Here is a 19,066-nt window from a genome sequence, read left to right as displayed (position 1 = left end):
ATGAATGAATGAATAAATCTGTCAGTCAGTCAGTCAGTCAAATAAACTAAATAGTTGAGACATACATATTCTATGACCTAGCTATCACATCTCTAACATTATTCTGTACTAATAAACTAACCACTCATAAACATCTTATTTGCATTACAGAAAGCAATGAAAATTCTTAAAGAGACAATATATATAGGCACACACTGACCTAAAACCCGGATTACCATTACATAACCTCAATGACACACATATAATTAATCTTGCCCCGGGAATAAGTCAATCTCACTGGGCTTCCATAAACCACCGATCTGAACAGCCAGGTATTTTCACCTAACACTCCTCATCCTTGCCCCAAGGTCAATCTCCGTCCAAAAATGGCTGACGGGCAAATGACTGGTTACACAAGAAGGCCATAAAGAAGACATTTGGAGGCCAATTGAAGTCTAATTCACTACCGGCACAGATGGAGAGGTGGATCTGTAGTGTGGAGAGTAGCAGCAGTAGCGCGGAGGTGAGTGACAGTTGTGTCACGTCGGAAGACAGAGCTGATGGAAGGGTGGACAGGGTGTTGGGAGAGATGATGTATAGAGACCGATGGCTTATAAGACTGATGTCGACAACCAGACAGACCGGTGTGTGTCGCAGAAAAAAAATACAGGAATGACTGGAGGAAGAATCAGTGGTTAAAGATTATAAATAAGTAAATAAATTTTTAAATATACATATATTAATTTTTTTTAATAAATAAATAAATAAATAAATAAATAAATAAATAGGAAAACAAAATAATTATTAAAAAAATATTTTAAAAATAAAATAAAATAAAAGGGAGGACATGTTTTATTTAATGACGCACTCAACACATTTACATTATTTACGGTTATATGTTGTCAGACATATATTAAGGACCACACAGATATTGAGAGAGGAAACCCGCTGTCACCACATCATGGGCTACTCTTTCTGATTAGCAGCATGGGTACTTTTATATGTGCCATCCCACAGACAGGATAGTATATACCACAGCCTTTATTACACCAATTGTGAAGCACTGGTTGGAACAAGAAAAAAAAAAAAAAAAATACAGGAAATTGGAAGAGAAATTAAGGGATGGGAGAAAAGGAAGAGGATAAGAGAAAAAGAAAGGGCAAGGTAAGGCAAGAGAGGGAAGCTAGGGGAGGGCAAGGTAAGGCAAGAGAGGGAAGCTAGGGGAGGGCAAGGTAAGGCAAGAGAGGGAAGCTAGGGGAGGGCAAGGTAAGGCAAGATAGGGAAGCTAAGGGGGGGGCAAGGTAAGGCAAGAGAGGGAAGCCAAGGGAGGGCAAGGTAAGGCAAGAGAGGGAAGCTAGGGGAGGGCAAGGTAAGGCAAGAGAGGGAAGCTAGGGGAGGGCAAGGTAAGGCAAGAGAGGGAAGCTAAGGGAGGGCAAGGTAAGGCAAGAGAGGGAAGCTAAGGGAGGGCAAGGTAAGGCAAGGGAAGGGAAGCTAGGGGAGGGCAAGGTAAGGCAAGAGAGGGAAGCTAAGGGAGGGCAAGGTAAGGGAAGCTAGGGGAGGGCAAGGTAAGGCAAGAGAGGGAAGCTAGGGGAGGGCAAGGTAAGGCAAGAGAGGGAAGCTAGGAGAGGGCAAGGTAAAGCTAGGAGAGGGCAAGGTAAGTCAAGAGAGGGAAGCTAGGAGAGGGCAAGGTAAGGCAAGAGAGGGAAGCTAGGGGAGGGCAAGGTAAGGCAAGAGAGGGAAGCTAGGGGAGGGCAAGGTAAGGCAAGAGAGGGAAGCTAAGGGGGGGCAAGGTAAGGCAAGAGAGGGAAGCCAAGGGAGGGCAAGGTAAGGCAAGAGAGGGAAGCTAGGGGAGGGCAAGGTAAGGCAAGAGAGGGAAGCTAGGGGAGGGCAAGGTAAGGCAAGAGAGGGAAGCTAAGGGAGGGCAAGGTAAGGCAAGAGAGGGAAGCTAAGGGAGGGCAAGGTAAGGCAAGGGAGGGAAGCTAGGGGAGGGCAAGGTAAGGCAAGAGAGGGAAGCTAAGGGAGGGCAAGGTAAGGGAAGCTAGGGGAGGGCAAGGTAAGGCAAGAGAGGGAAGCTAGGAGAGGGCAAGGTAAAGCTAGGAGAGGGCAAGGTAAAGCTAGGAGAGGGCAAGGTAAGTCAAGAGAGGGAAGCTAGGAGAGGGCAAGGTAAGGCAAGAGAGGGAAGCACAAGGTAAGGCAAGAGAGGGAAGCTAGGAGAGGGCAAGGTAAGGCAAGAGAGGGAAGCTAGGGGAGGGCAAGGTAAGGCAAGAGAGGGAAGCTAAGGGAGGGCAAGGTAAGGGAAGCTAGGGGAGGGCAAGGTAAGGCAAGAGAGGGAAGCTAGGGGAGGGCAAGGTAAGGCAAGAGAGGGAAGCTAGGAGAGGGCAAGGTAAAGCTAGGAGAGGGCAAGTTAAAGGCAAGAAAGGGAAGCTAGGAGAGGGCAAGGTAAGGCAAGAGAGGGAAGCACAAGGTAAGGCAAGAGAGGGAAGCTAGGAGAGGGCAAGGTAAGGCGAGAGAGGGAAGCTAGGGGAGGGCAAGGTAAGGCAAGAGAGGGAAGCTAGGGGAGGGCAAGGTAAGGCAAGAGAGGGAAGCTAAGGGAGGGCAAGGTAAGGCAAGAGAGGGAAGCTAAGGGAGGGCAAGGTAAGGCAAGGTAGGAAAGCTAGGGGAGGGCAAGGTAAGGCAAGAGAGGGAAGCTAAGGGAGGGCAAGGTAAGGCAAGAGATGGAAGCTAGGGGAGGGCAAGGTAAGGCAAGAGAGGGAAGCTAGGGGAGGGCAAGGTAAGGCAAGAGAGGGAAGCTAGGAGAGGGCAAGGTAAAGCTAGGAGAGGGCAAGGTAAGGCAAGAGAGGGAAGCTAGGAGAGGGCAAGGTAAGGCAAGAGAGGGCAAGGTAAGGCAAGAGAGGGAAGCTAGGGGAGGGCAAGGTAAGGCAAGAGAGGGAAGCTAGGGGAGGGCAAGGTAAGGCAAGAGAGGGAAGCTAGGGGAGGGCAAGGTAAGGCAAGAGAGGGAAGCTAAGGGAGGGCAAGGTAAGGCAAGAGAGGGAAGCTAAGGGAGGGCAAGGTAAGGCAAGGGAGGGAAGCTAGGGGAGGGCAAGGTAAGGCAAGAGAGGGAAGCTAAGGGAGGGCAAGGTAAGGGAAGCTAGGGGAGGGCAAGGTAAGGCAAGAGAGGGAAGCTAGGAGAGGGCAAGGTAAAGCTAGGAGAGGGCAAGGTAAAGCTAGGAGAGGGCAAGGTAAGTCAAGAGAGGGAAGCTAGGAGAGGGCAAGGTAAGGCAAGAGAGGGAAGCACAAGGTAAGGCAAGAGAGGGAAGCTAGGAGAGGGCAAGGTAAGGCAAGAGAGGGAAGCTAGGGGAGGGCAAGGTAAGGCAAGAGAGGGAAGCTAAGGGAGGGCAAGGTAAGGGAAGCTAGGGGAGGGCAAGGTAAGGCAAGAGAGGGAAGCTAGGGGAGGGCAAGGTAAGGCAAGAGAGGGAAGCTAGGAGAGGGCAAGGTAAAGCTAGGAGAGGGCAAGTTAAAGGCAAGAAAGGGAAGCTAGGAGAGGGCAAGGTAAGGCAAGAGAGGGAAGCACAAGGTAAGGCAAGAGAGGGAAGCTAGGAGAGGGCAAGGTAAGGCGAGAGAGGGAAGCTAGGGGAGGGCAAGGTAAGGCAAGAGAGGGAAGCTAGGGGAGGGCAAGGTAAGGCAAGAGAGGGAAGCTAAGGGAGGGCAAGGTAAGGCAAGAGAGGGAAGCTAAGGGAGGGCAAGGTAAGGCAAGGTAGGGAAGCTAGGGGAGGGCAAGGTAAGGCAAGAGAGGGAAGCTAAGGGAGGGCAAGGTAAGGCAAGAGAGGGAAGCTAGGGGAGGGCAAGGTAAGGCAAGAGAGGGAAGCTAGGGGAGGGCAAGGTAAGGCAAGAGAGGGAAGCTAGGAGAGGGCAAGGTAAAGCTAGGAGAGGGCAAGGTAAGGCAAGAGAGGGAAGCTAGGAGAGGGCAAGGTAAGGCAAGAGAGGGAAGCTAGGAGAGGGCAAGGTAAGGCAAGAGAGGGAAGCTAGGGGAGGGCAAGGTAAGGCAAGAGAGGGAAGCTAGGGGAGGGCAAGGTAAGGTAAGAGAGGGAAGCTAGGGGAGGGCAAGGTAAGCCAAGAGAGGGAAGCTAGGGGAGGGCAAGGTAAGGCAAGAGAGGGAAGCTAGGGGAGGGCAAGGTAAGGCAAGAGAGGAAAGCACAAGGTAAGGCAAGAGAGGGAAGCTAGGAGAGGGCAAGGTAAGGCAAGAGAGGGAAGCTGGGGGGGGGGGCAAGGTAAGGCAAGAGAGGGAAGCTAAGGGAGGGCAAGGTAAGGCAAGAGAGGGAAGCTAGGGGAGGGCAAGGTAAGGCAAGAGAGGGAAGCTAAGGGAGGGCAAGGTAAGGTAAGAGAGGGGGGCAAGGTAAGGCAAGAGAGGGAAGCTAGGGGAGGGCAAGGTAAGGCAAGGGAGGGAAGCTAGGGGAGGGCAAGGTAAGGCAAGAGATGGAAGCTAGGAGAGGGCAAGGTAAAGCTAGGAGAGGGCAAGGTAAGGCAAGAGAGGGAAGCTAGGAGAGGGCAAGGTAAGGCAAGAGAGGGAAGCTAGGAGAGGGCAAGGTAAGGCAAGAGATGGAAGCTAGGGGAGGGCAAGGTAAGGCAAGAGAGGGAAGCTAGGGGAGGGCAAGGTAAGGTAAGAGAGGGAAGCTAGGGGAGGGCAAGGTAAGGCAAGCGAGGGAAGCTAGGGGAGGACAAGGGGCAGAAAGTAAGGGATTTGTGCACCGATTGGAATCCATACAACAATCCATCATCCTGCAGCACAGCATTCGACCACTTCATGAGCCTGTAACACTACTCTAGAGGATAAAACAACAGTTCGTGAGAGCATACCATACAATCATGACCTTGTCAAAACATCCTTTGGACTCGTGTTACAAGGTCTGGTTTTCTAATACAAGTTGATCTCTGTTGTCCCTACTTAAGTATTTAAACAACAATCATTCGCAAGCTTGTACTGTTAAATCTTATGAAAATAAAATACCAATTCTTGTAACAGAATGTACGCATGTTTACACAGCTAAATATACACCATGATATACAGACAATCGTCTGATCAATGGGTTAGATCTGATGTAGCTATAGCTTGAACACGGGCCATCGGACATTGCCAAACATGTGGTCAGCCGAATACATGCATGACCGGTCAAGCGAATCACTGGGTTCAGGTGCTGCCCGGTTCCCCACTTACACTGTTGGCCTTGATTACGCAATCCTTCACCAAACATGTTGATCAGTGGAGACTACAAGACAACAATGGCCCTACTCGTGTGACAGTTCTCACTAGCGGGTCCCAAGTGAAATTAGCCATGTAGAACATGTCGTTTACACTGACGAGAGTTACCTGGACCGACACACGGTCTTCTCACCTGTAACGGTGACCAGGTATTCGTGACAGGTAGATGGAAAGGTGGGGGACAGAGGCTTGACGTGCTAATGCAGGAAATGGAAAGTTCACACGGGCAAGATGCAGACGACAAATATACAGAGATTTAAAAAGGAAAGGAAAGTAGTGTTTGTTTAACAACAAGGGTGGGACACAGCCAAGTGGTAAAGCGCTCTCTTGATGCGCGGTCGGTGTAGGATCGATCCCCATCACTGGACCCATAAGCCTATTTCTCGTTTCAGCCAGGATGTGACGTAGCCCAGTGGTAAAGCACTCTCTTGATGTGACGTAGCCCAGGTCTCTTGGTCGGTGTAGGATCGATCCCCATCACTGGACCCATAAGGCTATTTCTCGTTTCAGCCAGGATGTGACGTAGCCCAGTGGTAAAGCGCTCTCTTGATGCGCGGTCGGTGTAGGATCGATCCCCATCACTGGACCCATAAGCCTATTTCTCGTTTCAGCCAGGATGTGACGTAGCCCAGTGGTAAAGCACTCGCATCATACACGGTCAGTTTAGGAACAATCCCCATCGCTTGGCCCATTGGGTTATTTCTCTTTACAGCTTAGTGCACCACGACTAGTATATCAAAGGCAGTGGTATGTGCTGTCCTGTCTGTGGGATGGTGCATAAAAAAATCCCTTGTTACTCTCCAAGACTATATGTCAAAACTACCAAATATTTGACATCCCACACCTGAAGATTAATAAATCAATGTGCTCTAGTGTTGTCGTTAAACAAAAAGTAAACTAAACCTCGACACATTTTAACTATGGATATTTAATCTCTCTTAAACAACATGGCATCGTCCTTGCAAAATCGCAAAGTTGTGAGAGTTTACTGAATTATGCCCTTGGCGTCAATATAATTATTATATTCTGACAATCGTTAGAAAGGAAGAAATGTTTTATTTAAGAATGTACTCAACACATTTCAACTATTGTTAGCTGGCATCAGACATATGGTTAAAGACCACACAGATAATGAGAGGGGAAACCTGCTTCCACTATGCAATTTTTTTATGGGCTACTCTTTCCAATTAACAGATAATCTTTTATATGGACTAACCCACAGACAGGCGATAGTACATACCATGGCTTTTGGAGAACTGGCTGGAATGAAAAATATCCCAATTGGACCACCAACGGGGACCGATCCTAGATCAACCACGCTTCGGACAAACCCTAGATCAACCACGCTTCGGACAAACCCTAGATCAACCACGCTTCGGACAAACCGTAGATCAACCACGCTTCGGACAAACCCTAGATCAACCACGCTTCGGACAAACCCTAGATCAACCACGCTTCGGACAAAGCCTAGATCAACCACGCTTCGGACAAAGCCTAGATCAACCACGCTTCGGACAAACCCTATCTTCTAGCCTGACAAATGGTAGATGCAGAAAACCCTCCGTTTAATTTAATTTAAATTTAATTTATTTATTTGAACTTATTTTCGTGCCTATATCCAATTAAGGTTCAAACACGCTGTCCTGGGCACACACCTCGGCTATCTGGGCTGTCTGTCCAGGACAGTGGGTTAGTTGGTTAGTAAGAGAGAAGAGGGTGTAGTGACCTTACACTTACCCACTGAGTCATTAAAACTAGCTCTGAGTGGGAGCCGGTATCGGGCTTGCGAACTCTGTACCTACCAGCTTTATATCTGATACCTTATTCTCAACCCCACCGAGGCCGGTTCCAAAAAATATGCAAAGGCTCTTTTATATTCTTTCCTATAGACAAGACTGTACATACGACATTTGATGTGTAAGTCGAGGAGCACTGCTTAGGACAGAGAAATTATTTAGTTCTGTCGCTGGTGATCGATCATGCGAGCCACTGCATGTCATGTGAGTGATCTATCACAGACTTCTGTACAAAATAACATGATTTCAAAGTCCAACCATTGACTGAACTTAATTTATAAAATCCAGCACTGTTGAAACTAGTGGTGGTCAGATTAATTGGAATAATTCAAATTCAATCATTCAAATTGGTAAAATTCAAATTCAATAATTCAAATTGGTAAAATCCAAATTCCAACGAATCGATTGCAAGGGATCTTTTGTATATACCATCCCACAGACAGGATAGTACATACCACAGCTTTTGTCACACCACTGGTTATTAGGTGTCAAACAAAGGTAAGTATAATTATTAATTTTTTTTACAAGGGACCCAAATAGACAACTGGGGTAAGTAAATGTGATTACAATTTCCCACATACATATTGTTACACCAGCAGCTATTGGGCATAAATATGAAAGATTTTCAAACGGACCCAAATAGACAACTGAGGTATAAAATAAAAATATGATGACATTTTCCACATACATTGGCACCAACATGTGCCTTTCTACCCTTCATATAATCAAGAGATCTGCACAGACCGGGACTTTCCCACAACTATTACACATGGCAATCTGACGTTCTGTAACGTTACACAACGACGACCATGTAGGTAAATATGTGAGATAAAAGAAGCGAGCCTCAACAGTTAATGGACAACAAAAGAAAGTGCTGGCCTCATGGGAATCATTATCTGAGGCATCGAAAGATGCAGCTGTATACAGATACTCCAGAAACTGTAAGAAACCAGCATGGGGTTTACCCATTCTTTCATGTAGGTAGACATACTTGTATGAATTGCTTGTCAGACAGAGTTGTATTGATAATAATATTGTTGACTTTACGTAAAAATGCTGAATCATCAATTTTCCCCCATGTATTTTTGTATTGAAAATGACAAAATAATATAAGATATTCATCTATGCTGGAAAGATAGTATCTAGAATGCTGAAGTATGTGTGTGTGTCCCAAGGACAATTTGCTTGGGCTTTAATTGGATACAGTAAAAGGAAAGGAAAGTGTATCTGACTTTATTTTTATACAGCTATATATAGGCAGGGAAAGCTTGTGTGTTCAGTATAAGGGAAAACAAAGGAATATTTACTTAATGACACCTCAGCACATTTAAATCTGTCTGGTGTCTAACATGATTACTGAGAGAGAGAGAGAGAGAGAGAGAGAGAGAGAGAGAGAGAGAGAGAGAGAGAGAGAGAGAGAGAGAGAGAGAGAGAGACAGAGACAGAGACAGACAGACAGAGACAGAGAGATAGACAGAGAAAGACAGACAGACAGACACACACACAGACAGACAGGGAGAGAGAGGGAGAGGGACAGAGGGAGCCACAGATAGAGACATAGAGAGAGTGAGACAGAGACAGAGGATATAAAAAAAGAGAAAAAAAACACGCACAGAGAGTGAGATAGGGATATGACATGAGAAGAAGAGAAAAAAGAAAGAGAAGGGAAGAAAGAAAAAGTCAGATATATACAAACAGACACAGAGTGGAGAGTGTTTACAGACAGAAAGAGACAGAAGTAGAAGAAACCAATATTATCACACAGGCTATTCTTACTTTAACACAGTGAGGAAGCTGTTACATGCACTTTCCCATACACACTTTCAACACTTCAAAAAGCCATAGGTTAAAATTTGCTGGGATGTAAAATTTGTTTAACAATTCCTTTCTTTTTAAAAAATTTCAAACCGACCTTGTTGAGGATTGAAAATAAGTTTACAGCCATCGCGTTTGACAGTTGAACTCTTCACACAAAGAGCTTCTGCAGTGAGACATGAAATAAGCATGCCTGGCTGTTTGCCGAACACTTTTGAAAGTGAATGCAAATTTAATTTAAAAATAGTTTAAAACTTCAATCAACAGGAGAGTGCTGTAAAATCGTTCTTCAGCACTTGCAAGGCTTAGCTTGGGTAGCAGAGTTAATCTGGGAGACTGATTCCGTACTCCATCGCACTGTTTGTCATCAAGAGTGAACCGTAGGTGAAACACTGTTATTTAACAATGCCACGACAAGGAATACTTGTTTAATGGCACCCCAGCACATTTTAAAGTATGGCCATTTGAAAAAGAAAAGGGGCAAGATGTAGCTTATTGGTAAAGTGCTTGCTTGATGCACGGTCAGTTTGGGATCAAAAGTATAATTTAAATTACCATATTAATGTGTTGAGTGCAGGGGTGGGGAAAAATAAAATTGTCAATCGGTCCCACTTGATGTCATCATTAACGGAGGGGGAGGGGAAAAAACAAAAAAAAGGAATTAAAAAAAAACGTATTTTTTTTATCCCATCATTGAAAAAACAAAAAACCCCACAAATTGTATATATTTTACATAATGGAATAAATAATATAAAAAAGGAATAAAAGCTATGAATTTAAATCCCATATATGTATAAAAAGTACGAATATTCAGTACTGTGTCCTGAAAATTAATAAAAGATCCCACCGTTGAAGCGTTTGACAACCTTAGCTAGCACATGTTTAGACAAAGAGATTAATAACGTCATCACTGATTGGACGAAATTTGACCTCTACTGGCTCTTGAGATAACCAGTACATGTAGCTGTTCTGCTTACTCCCACTTGTTAACAAGAAAGTAGAAACCTTTTGTTCATTTTAAAATCCTTTATAATTATTGGATAGACTACATTGAACAGTCAACAATAAATACATTTATAGATTATTTCAGTATATTTTATGCTATTTCAAGCAGTTTGTATTGCACAAAAGTCTCTTGCTTCGGACTGGGACACTCGACCCGACAAAGCTCCGTACATAGGTGTTGACAGGTGTTGATTGTAACCAGTTGCAAACTCTGGGTCCTTTGTTTTAATTGGAGTGTAATACCTTGATGGCTCTCTCACCAAGAATGGTGTTATTGTTAATGTCTGTTTAATCTCTTGATTGGTTCAGCAACTTTGACAAAATTAATGTCTAGCCTAGTGGCTGTGGATTGACACTACTGTAGGTCCGACTTCAGTGACTGACGATATATACTTAGGCAGACTTCAAAATCACAGAAGTCTTGCCACTAGCCATATTGACCACTATTTATTTATTATTTTAAATCATGCATGAGATACCGATGTCTGGGCCTGTCCACTTGACGGATAAGAATTTGTTCCAATAATAGAAATGGACAGGTGCTTCGGACCGACAAGAATGACAAAAGTGGGATCAGCAAACACACGTTTTAAAAAAATAATTTCGGTCTCAGAGATCGAGAATCGGTCCCAGACCAGGAGAAAAGGGCTTTTCCCCACCCCTGGTTGAGTGCCTCGTTAAATAAAACATTTCCTTCCTTGAAAAAGAAAGGAAAGAAATGTTTGTTTAATGACACCCCAGCACATTTTAAAGTATGGCCATTTGAAAAAAGAAAGGAAAGGAATGTTTGTTTAATGATACCCCAGCACATTTTAAAGTATGGCCTTTGAAAAGGAAAGGAAAGGAATGTTTGTCGGATGAAAGCCCAGCATATTTTAAACTATGGCCGTTTTAAAAGGAATGGCAAGGAATGAATGACACCCCAGCACATTTTTCACTAAAGCTATTTTGGATTCTAACTTGTTTGTTGTTAATTGTCAAGTATGAAATTTAGGTGAAATAATAATTAACACGCGGCCTGATTCTTATTCTCCAAAGGTCGTGGTATGTACTGTCCTGTCTATGGGAATAGATCACCTGCAAGAGCTACTCTCTCTCTGTCTCTCTCTCTCTGTCTCTCTCTCTCTCTCTCTGTCTCTCTCTCTCTCTGTCTGTCTGTCTGTCTCTCTCTCTCTCTCTCTCTCTCTCTCTCTCTCTCTCTCTCTCTCTCTCTCTCTCTCTCTCTCTCTCTCTCTCTCTCTGTCCTGGACAGACACCCCAGATAGTTGAGGTGTGTGCCCAGGACAACATGCTTGAACCTCAATTGGAAATAAGTACAGAAATAACTGTAAGAAAGAAAGAATAACAGATTTTTATGTATTTATAAATTCTGGAGACATTTTTTACACTTTTTTTTGTTGTTGTCAAGCATGGAATACAGTACAGCAGTTACAATTTCTGAAGACATTTTTACACTTTTTTTGTTGTTGTCAAGTATGGAATACAGTACAGCAGTTACAATTTCTGAAGACATTTTTACACTTTTTGATGTTGTTGTCAAGTATGAAATACAGTACAGCAGTTACAATTTCTGAAGACATTTTTACACTTTTTCTTGCTTTTTTCCACCATACATCGGCAGTAATGATCAACATCAATATAAAAATTTAAAAAGTTAAATTAAAACACAGTGTAAAGCACTTTTAAACAAAAATGTAAATATCACATGTAGGTAAAATTTCTGGAGACATTTTTACCACTTTTCCTCGATTTTTGGCGCCAAGTGTGAAGTCCAGGTGAAATGGTTTTATTTAACAACAGGATTCCCCCGGTTAAACAATGTTTCTATTGGACTTGTCATCAGTCGGTGTTGACATTCAGTCAGAATGACTTTTTAATCGAGGTGCCGGTAAATTGTCATGTTTGTCAACACAGGGCTGCTAATTTGAGCCATGCATTTGGAATAACCTGGTCTGAGACATCTGTACTGTGGTGGAGAGTGACAGCAGTAAACATCCTGTTTCTCTAGATTACCTGTCTTTTGTGAGTATCAGACGTGAAACGTTTGTACAATAAAATATGTTTTCAATCAATCAAAGAACAAAAGAATCCGGCACAAGTTTGACAACTTACAGGCCCTCTTCTCTATACATACAATATACATGGCGACCTATATTACATAGCTGTAAATATAAACTACATGTAAACAGTCAATGATAACCATTGGAGGAAAATGTTTTATATACAAAAGAATATGAAAGAAAAAAGAAAAAGAAGAAAAGAAATAGTGAAGGAAGGAAGGAGATGTTTTATTTAACGGCGCACTCAACACATTTTATTTATGGTTACATGGCGTCGAACATATGGTTAAGGACCACACAGATATTGAGAGAGGAAACCTGCTGTCGCCACTTCATGGGCTACTCTTTTCGATTAGCAGCAAAGGATCTTTTATATGCACCATCCCACAGACAGGGTAGTACATACCACGACCTTTGATATACCAGTCGTGGTGCACTGGCTGGAACGAGAAATAGCCCAATGGGCCCACCGACAGGGATCGAATTGGGCACAAGTTTGACAACTTACGAGGCCCTCTTCTCTATACATACAATATGCATGGCATGGGCGGATCCAAGGGGGGGGACCAGGGGGATGCGTCCCCCCAAAAAATTGTTCAAGTGCCCTCAAAATGTCCAAGTGCCCTTTTTGTTTGTAGAATTTTTTTTTTTTTAAGTAAACAATAATTATATTGTAGATAAATGAAATCAAGATTTTCGTGTACATGCGCAAGCTTGCAGATATGTGTCTGTGTTATTGAGTCTCAATGGGGCCCCATTGAGGTTCTAACGCAAGTGATGCCAATTTACTTCATTATTGCTAGTATATTATGACGTAGAACTGTAGGAATTCATATTAATTGTAAATATCAAAACTTGTAGTAAGGTGCCCTTTTGACGAGTCAATGTGCCCTTCTTTTTTGGTCCCCCCCTAAAAATATTTCCTGGATCCGCCCATGTATGGTGGCTTATATTACATAGCTGTAAACATAAACTACATGACAACAGTCAAGGATAACCAGTGGAAGGAAATATATTATATACAAATGAATATGAAAGAAAAAAAGTAGAAGAAAAGAAATAGTGATGGCAAGAGATTACACAAATAATACTTCATGTGCAGTCAAACTCGTTATCACACTTACAAATAATCCTTATGGTAATTTAAATTATACTTTATTAATCAAAACGATGAGTTTGTTTGATATATATTTGAACACAAGTAAATATTCCTTTATTATTAGCATCGTTTAATGTGTTTCAACGATATAACAGTAATCGTAAATCTATTGGTTGAAAATGCTATAGCGTGAAACATTAGAGAATACATCAAAACTCTTGGTAACCTATTATGGGACAAGCTTGATTGTCATATATGTGTGTGATTGTGATGTGAAACATTAGAGAATACATCAAACTCAGGGTAAGTTATTATGGGACAAGCTTGATTGTCATGTGTGTGTGTGTGATAACATTAGAGAATACATCAAAACTCTTGGTAAGTTATTATGGGACAAGCTTGATTGTCATGTGTGTGTGTGATAACATTAGAGAATACATCAAAACTCTTGGTAAGTTATTATGGGACAAGCTTGATTGTCATGTGTGTGTGTGATAACATTAGAGAATACATCAAAACTCTTGGTAAGTTATTATGGGACAAGCTTGATTGCCATGTGTGTGTGATTGTGACATGAAATGTTAGAGAATATATCAAAACTTTGGGAATCCTATTATGGGACAAGCTTGATCATCATGTGTGTGTGTGATAACATTAGAGAATACATCAAAACTTTGGGAATCCTATTATGGGACAAGCTTGATCATCATGTGTGTGTGTGATAACATTAGAGAATACATCAAAACTTTGGGAATCCTATTATGGGACAAGCTTGATCATCATGTGTGTGTGTGATAACATTAGAGAATACATCAAAACTTTGGGAATCCTATTATGGGACAAGCTTGATCATCATGTGTGTGTGTGATAACATTAGAGAATACATCAAAACTTTGGGAATCCTATTATGGGACAAGCTTGATCATCATGTGTGTGTGTGATAACATTAGAGAATACATCAAAACTTTGGGAATCCTATTATGGGACAAGCTTGATCATCATGTGTGTGTGTGATAACATTAGAGAATACATATAAACTTTGGGAATCCTATTATGGGACAAGCTTGATCATCGTGTGTGTGTGATAACATTAGAGAATATATCAAAACTTTGGGAATCCTATTATGGGACAAGCTTGATCATCATGTGTGTGTGTGATTGTGACATGAAATGTTAGAGAATACATCAAAACTTTGGGAATCCTATTATGGGACAAGCTTGATCATCATGTGTGTGTGTGATTGTGACATGAAATGTTAGAGAATACATCAAAACTTTGGGAATCCTATTATGGGACAAGCTTGATCATCATGTGTGTGTGCACGTTCTAAACCATATCACACATCTGTCTCCCCTCTCTCTTTTTCTATCTATCAGTTGGTTTGCCTGTTTCTCTTTCTGTCTTCTCTCTCTCCTTTCTCTCCCCCTCTCTCTCCCCTCCCTCTCTCCCCCCTCTCCCTTCCCCTCTTCTCTTCTTATCTCTCTCTACCTTTCTCTCCCTCTTCCCCTTTGTCACCCCTTTCTCTATCTTTTCATCCCTTCTCTTGTTATCTCTCCCCCCCCCTCTTTCCCTCCCTTCCCCACTCTTCTCTTCTCATCTCTCTTTTTCTACCTTTATCTCCATTTCCCTTCCCCCTAACTATTTCTCCCCCCTCTCTTTCATCAACTTTTAAAATATCACTAACATTAACATTATCCTATTATAGAAATCCATCAATCTTACAAGTAGGTAATTTATGTTAATTTATGCCTGTCACTCAAATTCCTTCAGTGAATTTTTACAACCAATTAAATGTTTAGCTGTATTACAAGTAGGTCATAAACTGACCCAAGTGACCATTAACAGCTGGACACAGTCTCAACAATTATACTGTTTTCCTGATGCAGAAGCTTAATGCTGAAAGTAGGTGTCATCCCCTGTTGTCCAGCAGATTAAAAATAAATAAACAAAATAAACCGAATTGCTAGCCTTTGTATAGGTCACAGTGGTTAAGTTACCAACGTAATTTACTTGCAGGAGGGGGAGAGAATGGGATCCAGCTTAGTCAGTAAAGTGCTAGCCTGGTGTGAATCCACTTGGTGGACCAGATAGCTATAGTGTGTGCCCAGAACAGCATGCTTAACTATATACATCACTGATTTGCTGATGTGATCACAAAAGACTGTCCTGTCTGTCTCTCTGTCTGTCTCTCTCTCTCTCTCTCTCTCTCTCTCTCTCTCTCTCTCTCTCTCTCTCTCTCTCTCTCTCTCTCTCTCTCCTGTGTGTTTCTTTTTCTCTGTTTGTCTCTCTCTGTTTCTTTTTTTCTTTCTTTCTGTTTCTTTCTCTCTCTGTCTGTCTCACTTTATCTATCTCTCTCGCTGCTTCTTTCTGTCTGACTTTCTCCCTCACCCTCTATCTCTTTTTGCCCTCTTTCCATCCCACTCCTCTCAATCTCTTTTTACCCATCTGTCTCCCTTTGCCCCTCTCTCCATATTTCACCCTCCACCCCTTTTTGTCTCTTGTCTGTCTCTCTGCTCCCTCACTCTCCTTTGCACACACCTCTCTCTCTTTCTTAACTAAATGTTGAAATTACCATGTAGGACACAAAACAGTCACAATTTTAAAATGTACCTAGGGCTCATTAAGCAAATATTCCTTTCCTTTCCTTGTCTTGTCTTTCTACAACCCACATAGGAAGTAGGTATGACATTAACCCTTAGGGGTCCAGTGAACAACAAACTTATGTAAATTGATGACATCTTGGTTGACAGAACAGTATGTACATGTTGAAACCTGAACACAGTCCAAAAAGGAAGTAGGTGGCACCACAACTCATAGAGGAAGTAGGTGTCGCCCCCTGGTGTTGAGTGGACAATAAACTGATCTCAATGGACAGTTAGTTGCATCACAGGAACATAAAGGCTGTCAGTGATAACACATTCATGATGATTAGCCGAGAAGGCGACAGGTTTAATTTATTACCAACAAACATGCATTGCAGAATATATTATCTTTCAGTGGATTCTAGATCAGTCCATTGAATACTCAAGTGAATGCTCAAGTGAATGCTCAAGTGAATGCTCAAGTGAATGCTCAACTGAGTACTCAATTGAATGCTCAACTGAACGCTCAGCTGAGATGCTCAATTGAATACTCAACTGAATACTCAGCTGAGATGCTCAACTGAATACTCGACTGAATGCTCGACTAAATGCCCAACTGAATGCTCAACTGAGATGCTTAGGTCGTAGGATCAAACCCCCTCAGCAGACCCATTGGATTTTTGTTTTCAATTATGACTATGCAGTCCCCCATCATTGGTATATCAAAGGATGTGGTATGTGTTGTCCTGTCTGTCAGATTTTACATTTAAAGGCTACACAAATAATAATGATAAAATGTAGCAGGCTTCCTCTGAAGTTAAAATTATCTAACTTAATGTTTTAACAACCAGTTGCTGATGCTTAATAAATCAATGTGCTCAAGTAGGGTTGTTAACAAAACAAACGTTTAATCCACCTGGATAGTTGGCGTGTTTTCGTCAGCATCTACAAACGGATTTTCATTTAAAAACCTACTGAAAGACCAGAAGTAATTAACACACATGATAGTTCTGCATTTATAAATCCTCCTCTTTAAAGACTTGAAGTTGAGAACAAATATAAGGAAGAAAAGAGTAGATATAAACTGTATGAACATATATAATTCTTCTCCCCATATAATATTTTTATTTTTACTCACCTTGCATCTGTTGAAATGGCTTGATCTACTATGTATAGTATCCACTTTAGAAAGTATTATCTGAAAACAAACCAATAAAAATATTGTACAAATATTCAATTATTTTAGAAATCAAAAGCTAAGTGGATGATGATGTACATATATTCCCTTGCTGTATTAAAAAAAATGTACACTGATGACTATGTGTCAGAATGACCAATGTTTGATATCCAATAGCCAATGATTAATTAATCAATATGCTCTTGTTGTGGGGTTTGTTTTGGGGTTTTTTAAAACCCTAAACAAGCATGCTGACAAATGGACAATAGAAAAAATAGGAAATAAAAGTTTATTTAATGATACCCCAGAATACACTTTTTATCCATGGCTGTTGATTGGTTTCTTCTTTTTTGATCCATCTATATCATATACATGTCTATCATATACATCTGTACCACATACATCTGTATCATATATATCTGTATCTCACAACTGATCATACGAGAAAAAACAAAGGGAACACTTGGTATTTTAGACCCAATTTAATTATCTATTAGCGTCATAATGTCTGTACAAAGTACAACGATGTGATGTGGGACTGAATATCAGTAATATGGGATTGAATGTCAGTAACACGGTTGACTTTGTGACATCTAACTTAAAATGAATGTGATTAGATATGACTGAATGAAAACCATTGAATTGTTTGTGAGTGTTCTCCCTCCTGAATCTGCCACAGGAATTGCATTGAAAGAAAGAAAGAAGTGTTTTATTTAACGACGCACTCAACACATTTTATTTATGGTTATATGGCGTCAGACATATGGTTAAGGACCACACATATTTTTTTAGAGGAAACCCGCTGTCACCACATAGGCTACTCTTTTATGACAGGCAGCAAGGGATCTTTTATTTGCGCTTCCCACAGGCAGGATAGCACAAACCATGGCCTTTGTTGAACCAGTTATGGATCACTGGTCGGTGCAAGTGATTTACACCTACCCATTGAGCCTTGCGGAGCACTCACTCAGGGTTTGGAGTCGGTATCTGGATTAAAAATTCCATGCCTCGACTGGGATCCGAACCCAGTACCTACCAGCCTGTAGACCGATGGCCTGCCATAACGCCACCGAGGCCGGTGAATTGCATTGAATGAAAACCATTGAATTGTTTGTGAGTGTTCTCCCTCCTGGATCTGCCACAGGAATTGCATAAAATTCAACAAAAGTTTGTTTTTGTTTAATGACACCACTAGAACAGTGATTTATTAATAATCAGTTATTGGTAATTTTTACATATAGTCTCAGAGAAGAAACCTGCTACATGTTTCTATTAACAGCAAGGGAAGAATACAACAAGCACTACCTTCATCTCATACACTCATATAATGTCAATTTAGACACATAAACAGATGTCAATTTAGACACATAAACAGATGTTAATTTAGACACATAAACTGATGCCAATTCAGACACATAAACTGTTGTCAATTCAGACACATAAACTGGTGTCAATTCAGACAGATAAACTGGTGTCAATTTAGACACATAAACTGATGTCAATTCAGACATAAACTGACATTCAACTGATGTCAATTAGACAGATGTCAATTCAGACACAAACTGATGTCAATTTAGACACATAAACTGATGTCAATTTAGACACATAAACTGATGTCAATTTAGACACAAACTGATGTCAATTTAGACACATAAACAGATGTCAATTTAGACACATAAACTGTTGTCAATTCAGACACATAAACTGGTGTCAATTTAGACACATAAACTGATGTCAGTTCAGACATAAACTGATGTCTATTCAGACACACAAACTGATGTCAATTTAGACACAAACTGATGTCAATTCAGACACAAACTGATGTCAATTTAGACACATAAACTGATGTCAATTTAGACACATAAACTGATGTCAATTTAGACACATAAACTGATGTCAATTCAGACACATAAACTGATGTCAATTCAGACACATAAACTGTTGTCAATTCAGACACATAAACTGTTGTCAATTCAGACATAAACTGGTGTCAATTTAGACACAAACTGATGTCAATTCAGACATAAACTGATGTCTATTCAGACACACAAACTGATGTCAATTTAGACACAAACTGATGTCAATTTAGACACATAAACTGATGTCAATTTAGACACATAAACTGATGTCAATTTAGACACATAAACTGATGTCAATTCAGACACAAACTGATCTCTATTCAGACACATAAACTGATGTCTATTCAGACACATAAACTGATGTCAATTTAGACACATAAACTGATGTTACTTTAGTCACATACACAGATGTCAATTCAAACACAAACTGATATCAATTCAAATACATAAACTGATC

The 19,066-nt window shown here is 41.5% G+C and overlaps 1 protein-coding gene across 1 annotated transcript in view; it reads right to left on the bottom strand.

The window, feature by feature from the left end:
* LOC121386187 (roundabout homolog 1-like) overlaps positions 1 to 16,755 on the bottom strand; it is a 254,179-nt gene extending 237,424 nt beyond the window's left edge. Inside the window, exon 1 of the mRNA XM_041517014.1 lies at positions 16,712 to 16,755. The gene's annotated coding sequence lies outside the window, so the exon portion shown is untranslated. The remainder of the gene's footprint in view (positions 1 to 16,711) is intronic.
* Between the last annotated feature and the right edge of the window lie 2,311 nt (positions 16,756 to 19,066).

Source organism: Gigantopelta aegis, chromosome 12 (genome assembly GCF_016097555.1).
Source record: "Gigantopelta aegis isolate Gae_Host chromosome 12, Gae_host_genome, whole genome shotgun sequence".
NCBI lineage: Eukaryota > Metazoa > Mollusca > Gastropoda > Neomphalida > Peltospiridae > Gigantopelta > Gigantopelta aegis.
The sequence above is the reverse complement of the archived record's forward strand: the minus strand, read 5'-3'. Positions and strand labels throughout refer to the sequence as shown.